This window comes from Pseudophryne corroboree, chromosome 12 (assembly GCF_028390025.1).
Source record: "Pseudophryne corroboree isolate aPseCor3 chromosome 12, aPseCor3.hap2, whole genome shotgun sequence".
NCBI lineage: Eukaryota > Metazoa > Chordata > Amphibia > Anura > Myobatrachidae > Pseudophryne > Pseudophryne corroboree.
The window spans coordinates 2555006-2568092 of NC_086455.1; the positions used below are offsets into that span (position 1 = coordinate 2555006).

General features: G+C 46.5%; 2 pseudogenes; one reads left to right on the forward strand and one right to left on the reverse strand.

The window, feature by feature from the left end:
• Window positions 1-2971: 2971 nt before the first annotated feature.
• On the reverse strand, window positions 2972-3090 carry LOC134981748 (5S ribosomal RNA; annotated as a pseudogene).
• A 1817-nt stretch (window positions 3091-4907) lies between these two features.
• LOC134981760 (5S ribosomal RNA) lies at window positions 4908-5026 on the forward strand (annotated as a pseudogene).
• Window positions 5027-13087: the final 8061 nt, after the last annotated feature.

Here is a 13087-nt window from a genome sequence, read left to right on the forward strand (position 1 = left end):
CCAGCCCCGACCAGATAATGTTCCTAGTCCTGCCAGTAACCTGTTACCTGATCCAGGTGAGTGTCCTGTCTCACACAAGGAGCCTCTGTGTACTCCAGTCTAGATGAATGGTGCCCAGTGTCCGGAGGAACTCACAGAGTTACGTGACCAATTATCCAATACCCTGCCCATGTCTCCTGTCAACCCCCTTCATGTCGCTACATTTCTGATGGAGAGTGTCAGTTCTTCTGCCCAGGTTCAGAACAAAAATCATATCCATAGACAAACTGAACAAAAGACAGACGTAATCAGCATCCCACGCCATCAGAAACAGCTGAATCTCCCGCATCACTAGAACAGCGTCCTCACTGGAGACAAAAAGCTGAAATTTCACTCAGTTACACCCTGATGTTGTGGCTAGATGATAACACTGAGAAACGAAATCCTGGGTTACTGTGGGCTGTGTAGCCTAGTGGGTAAGTAGCGGATATCTATACTGGCGATGATGGTGGGTTCCCTGGTTCTAGTCCCATGTGTGTTACTGTTTAGTTCTGCACTGGGCTAGATGATAACACTGAGAAACAGAAAACTGTGTTGTGTGGCCTAGTGGGTAAGTAGCTGTTCTCTATACTGGCGATGATGGTGGGTTCCCTGGTTCTAGTCCCATGTGGGTTACTGTTTAGTTCTGTGGATTTTGCACTGGGCTAGATGATAACACTGAGAAACGGAAACATGAGTCACCGTGGGCTGCGTGGCCTAGTGGGTAAGTAGCCGTTCTCTATGATGGTGGGTTCCCTGGTTCGAGTCCCATGTGGGTTACTGTTTAGTTCTGTGGATTTTGTACTGGGCTAGATGATAACACTGAGGAACGGAAGCCTGGGTTAATGTGGGCTGCGTAGCCTAGTGGGTAAGTAGGTGTTCTCTATATTGGCAATGACAGTAGGTTCTCCGGTTCAAATCCTCCAGCAGCCTTCCCTCCAGGACAGGTCTGGCCAACCTGTGGCTCTCCAGCTGTTGTGAAGCTACAAGTCTCAGCATGCTGGGACTTGTGGTGGCACAGCTGGTGGAGAGCTGCAGGTTGGCCAGGCCCGCTTTAGCACCCTGGATAATGACCCTGCTGGATGATGAAAGTCTCTGCCTGCAGGATGACGGAAGTCTGACTGCGGCCCCCCCTCTCTCTGACAGCCATGGTGAGTCCCTGTAGCAAGGTGCGTCATGTGGAGGGTACATAGTCAGGGCAAGCTGGAGATCTGAGCCAGGATACCCCCGTCATTGCCAGTAGGGAGGGCAGCTACAGGGCACAGAGATACGCAGCTCCAATTTATGGTTCCATACAAAATAATTAAAATCTTTTATTGAGCTCAACCTGGGATTCGAACCCCAGCCTCCATCACCAGAGAGTACACGGTGTCAGCCCCCATACCCACCGAGCCACAGCAGGCTTCATCGTGAGGAGGTGATCTTTCTCATTGTTATCAATCACCCCAGTGCAATGGCCAATATATAGCAAAACTAGGTCACTATGGGATTCAAAGCACAATCATCATCACTAGGCTGTGTAACCTAGTGGGTAAGTAGTTGTTCTCTATATTGGCAATGATGGCGAGTTCCCCGGTTTGAGTCCCATGTGGGTTACGGTTTAGTTTTGTGGATTTTGCACTGGGCTAGATGATAACACTGAGAAACGGGTTACTGTTGGCTGCGTCGCCCAGTGGGTAAGTGGTTGCTCTCTATACTGGTAGGTTCCCCGGCTCAAGTCCTCCAGCACAGTCCTGGCCAAACTGTGGCTCTCCAGCTGTTGTGAAGTGAGGAAGATAGATGTATTTAGCTTAAGCAGTGTCAGCCATTTTGTTAAGTAGCAGCCATGATGTAGTGAAGTAGAAGTATGCTTTGCTGAGTTAATCATAATAATGCTGACATTTCATAGTTAGTACATTCTGTGCGAAGCAAGCTCGTAGCTATAAGTCTTGAAAACATGTTATTAGACAGTATCTGTGTGTTTAGACTTCTGTGAAGGACACGTAGGAGGGTGTCAGCCTGAGAGGAGTTATGAGAAGAGATGCAATATTGTTTTTAATTGTGACATGTATCAAGTGTTCATGCGAGTACCTCTTTCTATATAACGCGCTACTGAATAAAGTAGAGGCAGTCTCATTTTGATGGACACAACTGGCGTGTGGTGTCTGTTTTCTGGGATTCCCAATCGATTGGTAAACAAAGGGTAACGGACAGACAATTGAAGGAGATTGATAGTAGGGGCTTATCTCGAACAGAAGCTTAGAACAAAACACAGGGTGATTGGGCACTGGTCACAAAATAAAGTTGAATATGGAAAAACCCACAAGCGGACTATTGGTGACCCATAAAAATGGGAATGAGAAATTATCTTCTCCTTTTTATGTGTTGTCCTCAGTGGTGGTGCGCCCAGAGCCAGGAAGTACATAAACTAACAAGGGAGAAAAAGAAGGCTCTGGTGTGGGCGCACTCGTAGTAAGGAAGGAAAATTCCTAAGCTATAGCTAGAATGTTAGAAAGTGTTAAAACTTAACTTTCATTAGTCAGGATATAATCACATTTACCCACTTAAATGATCCAACAAAATTGAAAAGGATACATATATATATATAATGAAATATTAAAATGTTCTGGTCTCTTCGATTGAAGAGTGATTGGAAAGGTTTGTAGACCCGAAAATGTCATACCACCATTTCCCCTGACCAGTACAGATAACTGTATTGATAGGACCGAGGAGTGGTCAGAGCACAAATGTATATAGCTCCGACTATGATCACTTGTGTCAAGTGGATATATTACTGTTACAAGGTCGCCAGACTCTAGTACCTGAATCATATAATAAATACCATGATTGTGAAATAATAGCCGCATTTATTCTGCACCGAGCATTCACAGACAGACATAGGCAGATATATGAAAGAGATAGTGGTGATACTGCTGTTGGCGTGTTCTTCTCACACTGAAAGGAAGCAATTCCTACTCTACAACACCGGGTATTCGCAGGTAGTCGCCTTTCCTGGTACTGACCCGGCCCAACGCTGTTTAGCTTCCAAGATCGGACGAGATCGGGCGTTGACAGCGTGGTATGATAGTAGAGGGTAGTGCGATCCGCCCGCCAATGAGAGTGCACCTATATATGAATAATTCAAGAAAAAGGGATAGAAAGAATAGGAGAGAAAGAGAAAATGAAAATAAAGGGATAGATAGGATTAGGTGGATCTGCTTTCCACGTTAGGCACGGTCCAACAGCACCCACTTGTGTGGTTCTGTGCTCCGTGAATCGAGGATGAGAGTCCACGAGACAGATGAGGAATATAATTAATTTTTGGTTGATATCTCCCTAAGATGGGGATTGTGATACACGTTTGGAAGTGTATTTATATGGTGCAAAGATTGCTGATGGTGAAGTCAGGTTGAATGAGATGATCCCTAGCATTAGAAATTTACAATGTGGTTATGATCCTCTTAAGGGATATAAATCATCCAAAAATGCAAAATTTATATAAGAAAGATTAAACCTTGATAATACTGAGCACAAGCATGTGTATATTGTACACGATAGGGTCAAGCATTCTTTAGGCAAATCAGTAGATTAATTAATAATATGTTTAAACAGAGACAATAAACATTAACTAATTATGCAGAGTGCGAAAGGAGAAGAAACGGCTTCTCAATAATTTGAGGTACAGATAGCAGAAGGTGTTAAACAAATATCTCTCAGCAAGATACTCAATAATGATACAAAAGAAAAAAAAGGATTTTAAACCAGTAGTAAAAATTAGAGTTGTAGCCCTTGACAGAGAGCAGGGCTCATATACAGGGGGGAGAAAAAAAAAAAATTATATTTAGAAAATGAGGTCGATAGTCAGTATATGGCTGTAAATGTAATGCCCGGAAAAGAGATGCCGCCTGTGTATCCACAGAGCGGCACTGGCTTACGATACTGCAGTCAGTGGGCAGAGATGTAGATCAATGCATTAGATCAGGAGCAGGTAGCTGGCGCCGAACAGTCACTCCATATGCAAAACCCCGATCTAATGCATTGATCTACGTCTCTGCCCACTGACTGCAGTATCGTAAGCCAGTGCCGCTCTGTGGATACACAGGCGGCATCTCTTTTCCGGGCATTACATTTACAACCATATACTGACTATCGACCTCATTTTCTAAATATAATTATTTTTTTTCTCCCCCCTGTATATGAGCCCTGCTCTCTGTCAAGGGCTACAACTCTAATTTTTACTACTGGTTTAAAATCCTTTTTTTTCTTTTGTATCATTATTGAGTATCTTGCTGAGAGATATTTGTTTAACACCTTCTGCTATCTGTACCTCAAATTATTGAGAAGCCGTTTCTTCTCCTTTCGCACTCTGCATAATTAGTTAATGTTTATTGTCTCTGTTTAAACATATTATTAATTAATCTTCTGATTTGCCTAAAGAATGCTTGAGCATTGTTATTTTGACCCTATCGTGTACAATATACACATGCTTGTGCTCAGTATTATCAAGGTTTAATCTTTCTTATATAAATTTTGCATTTTTGGATGATTTATATCCCTTAAGAGGATCATAACCACATTGTAAATTTCTAATGCTAGGGATCATCTCATTCAACCTGACTTCACCATCAGCAATCTTTGCACCATATAAATACACTTCCAAACGTGTATCACAATCCCCATCTTAGGGAGATATCAACCAAAAATTAATTATATTCCTCATCTGTCTCGTGGACTCTCATCCTCGATTCACGGAGCACAGAACCACACAAGTGGGTGCTGTTGGACCGTGCCTAACGTGGAAAGCAGATCCACCTAATCCTATCTATCCCTTTATTTTCATTTTCTCTCCTATTCTTTCTTGAATTATTCATATATAGGTGCACTCTCATTGGCGGGCGGATCGCACTACCCTCTACTATCATACCACGCTGTCAACGCCCGATCTCGTCCGATCTTGGAAGCTAAACAGCGTTGGGCCGGGTCAGTACCAGGAAAGGCGACTACCTGCGAATACCCGGTGTTGTAGAGTAGGAATTGCTTCCTTTCAGTGTGAGAAGAACACGCCAACAGCAGTATCACCACTATCTCTTTCATATATCTGCCTATGTCAGTCTGTGAATGCTCGGTGCAGAATAAATGCGGCTATTATTTCACAATCATGGTATTTATTATATGATTCAGGTACTAGAGTCTGGCGACCTTGTAACAGTAATATATCCACTTGACACAAGTGATCATAGTCGGAGCTATATACATTTGTGCTCTGACCACTCCTCGGTCCTATCAATACAGTTATCTGTACTGGTCAGGGGAAATGGTGGTATGACATTTTCGGGTCTACAAACCTTTCCAATCACTCTTCAATCGAAGAGACCAGAACATTTTAATATTTCATTATATATATATGTATCCTTTTCAATTTTGTTGGATCATTTAAGTGGGTAAATGTGATTATATCCTGACTAATGAAAGTTAAGTTTTAACACTTTCTAACATTCTAGCTATAGCTTAGGAATTTTCCTTCCTTACTACGAGTGCGCCCACACAAGAGCCTTCTTTTTCTCCCTTGTTAGTCCTCGAACAGAAGCTACAAGTCTCAGCTTTCTGGTACTTGTGGTGTCACAACTGGTGGAGAGACGCAGCTTGGCCACACCTGCTTTAGCACCCTGGATAATGATCCTGCTGGATGATGAAACTCTCCTCCTGCAGGATGACAGAGTCGACCGCCACACTGTGACTGCTATATTGAGATATGTGCTACGATGTGACCACCACTCATGAGCAGTATAGAGGAGAAGGAAGAATGGTACACTTCAAGAAACACACTCACATTAGAAGAGCAGAAGGAAGTGACTATGTAGAAATACCCATAGAGACCACGTCTGTCATTGTGGGTGCCCTGTGGACCCTATGGACTTTGTATAAAGAGAGTTAACAAAAGGCAAGTCTACTATAACTCTTCTTTTCTTATTCAGGGTCCATAGGGATTACACAGGGAATGTCCCAAAGCATTTTCCTTTATGGGAGGGGAGGATCCTGAGCAGAGAGGAGAATACAGCGCCCAAAGGCAGGATCCTGAGAGGTAAAGGTATCAAAGGCATAGAACCTGAAAAAGGTGTGGACAGAAGACCATGTGGCCGCATTACACAGTTGTTAAGCAGAGGTGTCACAACAGATTGCCCAGGAAGGTCTCACAGAAAGAGTAGAGTGGGCATGAACCATAGGTGGGAAAGGTAGTTCATCCTCTATATAAGCTTGCAAAATGGCCATGCGGAGTCAGAGACAAAATTTGTTAGTCAGCAGGCCAGTCCCTCTTATGAAATCCAATAATACAAAGAGAGCATCAGTTTTCTTGAAAGAACTAGTGTGATTCACCAATAATCTGAAGAGCACGGACCACATCCAAGGAAGCCTCTGCTGGAAAGAGATCTGGAGATTGAAAGGCTGGGACCACAATCTCCTCATTTATTTGGAAACTGAATACCACTTTAGGAGGGTAGCCGGTACTGGTTCCTAAGACGGCCCTGTCTGAATGGAAAATTAAAAAGATGACAGAAGAGCACCCCCAAGTCAGACACTCTGCGGGCCGGGGCAATAGCAAGAAATCAAAGGCTTTTTGTCGTGAGCCACTTCAGATGGTCTAAATGTAAAAGTTTAAACGGATGCGTTTGTAGGTTTGAAAAACTAAAGTCCCATGGAGCTACCAGAAGAACAAACGGAGGTTGAATGTGAAGTACATCTTGAAGGAACATCCTAACATCAGGTAGGGGAGCGATCCTTCGCTGAAATCAGACTGACAGAGCTGATACATGAACCTTGAGGGATGCTAGGCGGAGGCCTAGACCCAACCCAGCATGGAGATAGGCCAGGTTGTAGGATTGTGTCCTTTTGTAACACATGACTGAAAGTAGGAGTGCCAAACCCTCTAATAGAATTGGGCTGAAGTAGGCTTCCGAGCCTTGAGCATCGTCTGCACTACTGAGCGGGAAAGGCCCTTGGATCTGGTCATGCTTTCAAAGACAGGCGTACTAGGTCTGGGTGTAGACAAGGCCCTTAAGTTAGTAGATCTGTCAATTGAGGCAGTGGAAATGGAGTGTCTATGGAGAGACTCTGTAGTTCAGCAAACCAATAGCTCCTGGGCCAGGCCGGAGCTATCAGCAGTACTTTGCTTCCTTCCTGCTTGAACTTGCAGAGCACCCGCAGAAGGAGGGAGACTGGAGGGAATATGTACACCAGCTGTAAGGTCCACGTTACCGCCAGTGTGTCTACAAAGGCTACTGCGGGGTCTCTGGTTTTGGACCCAAACAGGGAGAACTTTGTGGTTGTATCGAGACGCCATGAGATCAACTTCTGGTAGGCCCATTTGTTTACCAGAAGCTGGAAGACCTCTAGGTATAGAGCCCACTCTCTGGCGTCAGCTTAAGAAGTCCCAGTTGAGTACTCCCAGGATGAACACCACTGAGATGGCTGGGAGATGCCGTTCAGCCCAAACTAAAGCCCTTCTCCCAGGTAAGAAGCTATCTCCCGGATATGGGAGATGTCGACCAATTGTTCCCTGGTAGCACCAGAAGGGAGACTGTCCTCCAGTGCCTCTGCCTAGGCTTTAATAGCCATAACTACCCAGGACAAAGCCACAGCTGGATGTATAATAGCACCTACATGGGAGTACAAAGACTTCAAACAAGTCTCAAATTTTGCTATCCGTGGCCACTTTTAGAGAAGACGCTGTAGGGATAGGTAAAGTAGAGCTTCTAACTAGGCATGGTACATGAGAATCCACCGTAGGGGGAACCTCCCACTTAGCACATTCTGCCGCTGGGAGAGGATAAAAAGACTTGTCTTTTTGGGAGCTGGAACTTTTTGGCAGGAGTAATCCATGCTGCCTGCATTACTGTAGTTCTGTAAGTTGATCTGATGGAGAGAATTTAGCTTTCACCACTCTTTGGCATTTAAACATTGGGGGCTTAGGCTTTGGAGCCAGCTCCTCAGAATGTATGTCAAGAATGGTTCTGACTGCACGTACACGAGCGGGAACATCCAGTAAGGAATGTTATTCCTCCTCAGCTGAGGGGGACTTGGATGGAGAGACAGCCTTCTCCTTTACCTCCTCAGCGGAAGCCTCAGAATCTGAAAGCTGCGTAGACTGTGAGGATGGCACAGCCCACCTATGTACTTTGGCAACGGTCTGTCACTCTGTAACATTTGCTGACATGCTGCTGATGTTTGGGCAAATTGTGGGACAGAGTGGAAGAAAGCATCCCTCCAGGGATTATGCAAAGATGGTGCAGGTGACGCAGGATATAACTGCTGTGGGAACCCCACTGGAGGAGGTGGTGTAGGAACTGACAAGTGGTCTTCTAACCGTGTCACAACCTGAGAAAAAGAAGCCATCCAAGGTGGTTCCTGTACTGGAGCTGGTTGAGCAGGCTGACGGTTAGCACAGATTGCACACAGACTGTCCTGCACAGAGTCCTGAGCCGACAAATCGTCTGAACATGACTTACATGTAACCCAGCACAGGAGCCCCAGCTCCTTATTACCCTCTCCTCTGGCAGAAAACAGCAGTATAATAGTAGTATAACCGGCACACAGTAAGTGTAAAGCCAAACTGCAATATGACTCCCTTCACAAATACAATAACTGAAGAACTATGAACCCATCTACACCTGGTATTGGGGTTATGCAATGATCCTCAGTGGCTAGGTAGGATATAGCGCTGTATAACCTGACTCTGGGGAGAGGTAAACAGGGAGACTGGACCTGCTTATCTGTTACTTTGCTGGTTATAATGGTCGCTGAGCATCTCACTGAGGGAGGAGGGCGAGTAGGAGCAGCTCAGAGGCGGGTGTCTGACGTCAATTCTGGGCTCGAATAGGCTGAAGTGATTGCAGCGGCTGAGTAAGGTCAGAGCTACTCAGAAACTGCACAAACTGTTTTTGTACAGGGCGGATGCACACGCGTTTGCACACTTGCAAAGCTAAAATAGACGCTGCCAATTTGGGAGTGTATCTGTTTGCAGCGCTGCAAAAAACAGCTAGCAAGCGAACAGATCTGAATTAAGCTCTATATATGGGACCCTGATGCACTTAGCCCCCTTCAGGGTACAGAATATAGGGATAGCAATATGTGTGAAATACACGGAATAGGAACCACAAAGCAGCTATAGGCACACACAGTCACATGTACGATGCAGAAATTATTACACACAACAATAAAACTGCACTGGACCAGCAATACTAAGTATAGCTATGTATACAGCTATAACAATGCACAGTAAACACTGGATGTATATCACAGGATACTTGTACTAAATATCCCTGTAGTAATGCACTTGTTCTTAACTAACACTGTCTAAACGACATGTAGAATACTGAAGTGTCCTTTAAATGCACAGCGCTGATGAGACAGGCGGCTTTACAGAGGAGACATCACCCAGCAGTCCCAGAATCAGCGCAGCTGTGTGTAATGGCGCCCAAAAGCTGACAGGGAGGGGGAGAGAGATAGATGCAGCTCCAGGGTGGAAACATCTGCTGTAGATGGCGCCAGGGGGAGGGGCTACAGGTCAGAGCCTTATCCCCTCTGCTGGACTTCTCCACCGGGTACTATGGAGCCTATATGAAACGGATTTTAATAAATCTGACCTGTGCTCCTTGCCCTGGTGGATATAGTGGGGTCCCTGCACGGACACAGTGTCCACGCTAGCGGTGTGGTCCGTCTCTGGAGACCGCATCCCGGATCTCGATTTCAGCTTCCCGCCTGGGGGACCCTCTTACTTCATCACTGTAATGCGGCCACACGATCCTGGAGAGCAGCGGCAAGAGTATGTGCCTGATGAGACCGGAGCGCCTTCGCTGTAAGTACCCGGCAACCAGGGCGCGGGAGTGTACAGCGCCGATGGGGGAGGTGATGGAGCCGCAGCATGATATGTCAGTATGACACATAGCATCTAGTGCCTGTGCTGCGGCCCTTGAAGTCTTCTTTCTTGTCAGAAAAGCTCTTTTCAGGGCTGCTCAGCGCAGCCTCCCTGTTACCTGCCTGCACTGCAGGCACCAACTTACACACTGAGCTCCAGCGCCTGGAGGCGGGGATATAGAGGAGGCGGTGCAGTGCATCCTGGGAACAGTCAAAGCTTTTGCCTGTTGGTGCCTCGAATCAAGATCCAACTCTACACCCCAGTTATTCCCTGTGGAATACCAGTGTTCCCCTCTGCAGAAAATAAGATTTTACTTACCGATAAATCTATTTCTCGTAGTCCGTAGTGGATGCTGGGGACTCCGTCAGGACCATGGGGATTAGCGGCTCCGCAGGAGACAGGGCACAAAACTAAAGCTTTAGGATCAGGTGGTGTGTACTGGCTCCTCCCCCTATGACCCTCCTCCAAGCCTCAGTTAGGATACTGTGCCCGGACAAGCGTACACAATAAGGAAGGATTTTGAATCCCGGGTAAGACTCATACCAGCCACACCAATCACACCGTATAACTTGTGATCTAAACCCAGTTAACAGTATGACAAACGTAGGAGCCTCTGAATAGACGGCTCACAACAATAACAACCCGATTTTTTTTTTTTTTTTTTTTGTAACAATAACTATGTACAAGTATTGCAGACAATCCGCACTTGGGATGGGCGCCCAGCATCCACTACGGACTACGAGAAATAGATTTATCGGTAAGTAAAATCTTATTTTCTCTGACGTCCTAAGTGGATGCTGGGGACTCCGTCAGGACCATGGGGATTATACCAAAGCTCCCAAACGGGCGGGAAAGTGCGGATGACTCTGCAGCACCGAGTGAGAGAACTCCAGGTCCTCCTCAGCCAGGGTGTGCCCCTGACCAAGTAGCAGCTCGGCAAAGTTGTAAAGCCGAGACCCCTCGGGCAGTCGCCCAAGATGAGCCCCCTTCCTTGTGGAATGGGCATTTATATATTTTGGCTGTGGCAGTCCTGCCACAGAATGTGCAAGCTGAATTGTACTACACATTCAACTAGCAATCGTCTGCTTAGAAGCAAGAGCACCCAGTTTTTTGGGTGCATACAGGATAACATCAAGTCAGTTTTCCTGACTCCAGCCGTCCTGGAAATCTATATTTTCAGGGCCCTGACAACATCTAGCAACTTGGAGTCCTCCAAGTCTCTAGTAGCCGCAGGTACCACAATAAGCTGGTTCAGATGAAACGCTGACACCACCTTAGGGAGAAACTGGGGACGAGTCCGCAGCTCTGCCCTGTCCGAATGGACAATCAGATATGGGCTTTTGTGAGACAAAGCCGCCAATTCGGACACTCGCCTGGCCGAGGCCAGGGCCAACATCATGGTCACTTTCCATGTGAGATATTTCAAATCCACAGATTTGAGCGGTTTAAACCAACGTGATTTGAGGAATCCCAGGACTACGTTGAGATCCCACAGTGCCACTGGAGGCACAAAAGGGGGTTGTATATGCAGTACTCCCTTGTCAAATTTCTGGACTTCAGGAACTGAAGCCAATTCTTTCTGGAAGAAAATCGACAGGGCCGAAATTTGAACCTTAATGGACCCCAATTTGAGGCCCATAGACACTCCTGTTGCAGGAAATGCAGGAATCGACCGAGTTGAAATTTCTTCGTGGGGCCTTCCTGGCCTCACACCACGCAACATATTTTCGCCACATGTGGTGATAATGTTGTGCGGTCACCTCCTTCCTGGCTTTGACCAGGGTAGGAATGACCTCTTCCGGAATGCCTTTTTTCCCTTAGGATCCGGCGTTCAACCGCCATGCCGTCAAACGCACCCGCGGTAAGTCTTGGAACAGACATGGTACTTGCTGAAGCAAGTCCCTTCTTATCGGCAGAGGCCCTGAGTCCTCTGTGAGCATCTCATGAAGTTCCGGGTACCAAGTCCTTCTTGGCCCATCCGGAGCCACGAGTATAGTTCTTACTCCTCTACGTCTTATAATTCTCAGTACCTTTGGTATGAGAAGCAGAGGAGGGAACACATACACCTACTGGTACACCCATGGTGTTACCAGAACGTCCACAGCTATTTCCTGAGGGTCTCTTGACCTGGCGCAATACCTGTCCAGTTTTTTGTTCAGGCGGGACGCCATCATGTCCACCTTTGGTCTTTCCCAACGGTGCACAATCATGTGGAAACAACTTCTCGATTAAGTCCCCACTCTCCCGGGTGGAGGTCGTGCTGAGGAAGTCTGCTTCCCAGTTGTCCACTCCCGGAATGAAAACTACTGACAGTGCTATCACATGATTTTCCGCCCAGCGAAGAATCCTTGCAGTTTCTGCCATTGTCCTCCTGCTTCTTGTGCCGCCCTGTCTGTTTACGTGGGCGACTGCCGTGATGTTGTCCCACTGGATCAATACCGGCTGACCTTGAAGCAGAGGTCTTGCTAAGCTTAGAGCATTGTAAATTGCTCTTAGCTCCAGTATATTTATGCGGAGAGAAGTCCCCAGACTTGATCACACTCCCTGGAAATTTTTTCCCTGTGTGACTGCTCCCCAGCCTTTCAAGCTGGAATCCGTGGTCACCAGGACCCAGTCCTGAATGCATAACTGTGGCACTTTAGTAGATGAGCACTCTGCAGCCACCACAGAAGAGACACCCTTGTCCTTGGAGACAGGGTTATCCGCTGATGCATCTGAAGATGCGATCCGGACCATTTGTCCAGCAGATCCCACTGAAAAGTTCTTGCGTGAAATCTGCCGAATGGAATCGCTTCGTAAGAAGCCACCATTTTTCCCAGGACCCTTGTGCAATGATGCACTGACACTTTTCCTGGTTTTTGGAGGTTCCTGACTAGCTCGGATAACTCCCTGGCTTTCTCCTCCGGGAGAAACACCTTTTTCTGGACTGTGTCCAGAATCATCCCTAGGGACAGCAGACGTGTCGTCGGAGACAGCTGCGATTTTGGAATATTTAGAATCCACCCGTGCTGTCGTAGAACTACTTGAGATAGTGCTACTCAGACCTCCAACTGTTCTCTGGACCTTGCCCTTATCAGGAGATCGTCCAAGTAAGGGATAATTAAGACGCCTTTTCTTTGAAGAAGAATCATCATTTCGGCCATTACCTTGGTAAAGACCCGGGGTGCCGTGGACAAT